General features: G+C 41.3%; 1 long non-coding RNA gene across 1 annotated transcript in view; it reads right to left on the reverse strand.

Moving 5' to 3' along the window:
• LOC120600385 (uncharacterized) overlaps nt 1-1,861 on the reverse strand; it is a 9,260-nt gene extending 7,399 nt beyond the window's left edge. The window contains exons 1-2 of the long non-coding RNA XR_005652183.1: nt 1,793-1,861; nt 1,372-1,514 (exon numbers count right to left, since the gene is read on the reverse strand). This is a non-coding gene — a long non-coding RNA (uncharacterized LOC120600385). The remainder of the gene's footprint in view (nt 1-1,371; nt 1,515-1,792) is intronic.

Below are 1,861 nucleotides of genomic sequence, written 5' to 3' on the forward strand. Positions count from 1 at the left end.
TCATTAAAAAAAAAAAGTATTTAGATCACTAGCCACCCTCCTCCACCTTTTTACTCTTGTTTGCAACAGCACTCTGTAAACCGACTTCAATTTCTCTCCTTCCCTTCTCTCTTAAACCCCCTCCAAACAAGTTTTGACAACCTGCACGTCTCCACCGAAACTATTCTGTTCACTGTTCACTCACAGTATCTGTAACAGTGCTTGAGCATGTGATAAATGCAAAACTAGTATTTATTCATAAGTTGTGTTTCTGAATACTTTTTCTGTCTTTCCTGTTTGTTAGAACCACACCTTTCAGAGAAACTCGAATGACATTTGAATGGATTCTAAGCCTTTGGGAGGTGTCACAACTCTAGTTCTAAGGTCATGTCAACCACAGATACAATTGCGGATTGTATAGTTTGCCAAAAAAATATTAAGTGTGCATTCAAAAGAAACAGGCTGGCATCACTGCACTGACTCTTGTGAAACAGCCCTACCCAAGGGGGTAGCTGGCATTCCACGTCACTTACTGATTTACCTATATAAACCTTACTGGACATACCTTCTGAGCTGCTTCAAGTTGTTCTTGAATCTTTGCCCTATACCAAGTGGAGGGAGTTGTGCTCTTGTCAGAGCATACAGCTTATTGTGTACAGCATAAAACATCCCAACTAAAACCAGATCGAAGTTTTGAAGGTAGTTGTGCATGTGTTATTCAATGACGGCTATCATAAAAATAGAAGTGAACATATGTGATGAGTTAAATTTTGTTAGGTGGATGTGTCCACAAACTCTCCCCTCTCCCACTCAAATTACCAAAGAGAATGTAAATTACACAAAGGGAGGAATATATGTCTGTTTGGTTCCTCGCTGTATCAATACATAGTAAACACACAACATATTAATATTCCAGGACCTAGTATTCATTGTTGAACAAATGGACGAAAATCTGGTAATTGCCAACTCTCTCCATCTGCTCAGCTACCCCGATGCTCACTCCCATTCCAATTTACCCTGTTTAAAACTGGTTCCTAGACTTTTTTTGTGATGCAAGATCATAGAAAGAGAACAGAAAGCCTTTCCTTGAAGGGAGAGGTAGAGAGAGGTCTTGTCAAAATTGACGAAATACTAAAGAGTATAAGAAAAATAATAAATGTGGGGAGAGGAAATAAAAGCTGGTCTAGCGCGGGTAGAGGAGGGAATTTGGGAGGGGGATGTGAGGGGGTTTCTGAGAGGCTCCTGAGAATGTGGGAGGGCAGAGTGAATGTTGAGGGGTGCGATAAGAAGGAAAGGAGGGTGAAGAGTCTGGTTGGGGTTAAGAATTGCACTTTGTTTGATGTCCTCTGGGGGACATGAGAAACGAACGATATTCTTTTATCTTTCGCTTACTTCCTTTTGCCCACCTGTGCTTCTCTGAAGGAGACCCCACTGCAGGTCTGGGCTGCTCTCTTTGAGTTACAGCACAAAGATTTCGAGCTTCTGGAGGGCAGGGAGCACATTTTCACTTTGTATTTCTGGGCCTCGCGGAGTGTCTATCATGGAATTGGAGCTCAGTTAACGTTTTGGGAATGGAACTAAACTTTACTCTCACACTGACAGCACAGAGTAACACCCTGGGAAAAGGCAGCTGAATGCCATGCGGGAAAGTCTTCTTCTGGCTTGTTTGTTTTAGTGTATTTAGCTATTAGGCTTTAAACAACAATACAGTTCTGTCGAGGCACAATTGCTGTACATTGTTGTACAAAGTATAAAATTCAGTTTTGATATGCGAACACCTGTGAAACCAACAAATAATGAACATAGACATTACCTCTAAAGTTTCCTCCTGGTGTTGACGTTCTGGCATGTTTTGCTTTGTTTCCTGGCTTTATTATCCAGT

This window comes from Pteropus medius, unplaced genomic scaffold (assembly GCF_902729225.1).
Source record: "Pteropus medius unplaced genomic scaffold, Ma_sr-lr_union100, whole genome shotgun sequence".
NCBI lineage: Eukaryota > Metazoa > Chordata > Mammalia > Chiroptera > Pteropodidae > Pteropus > Pteropus medius.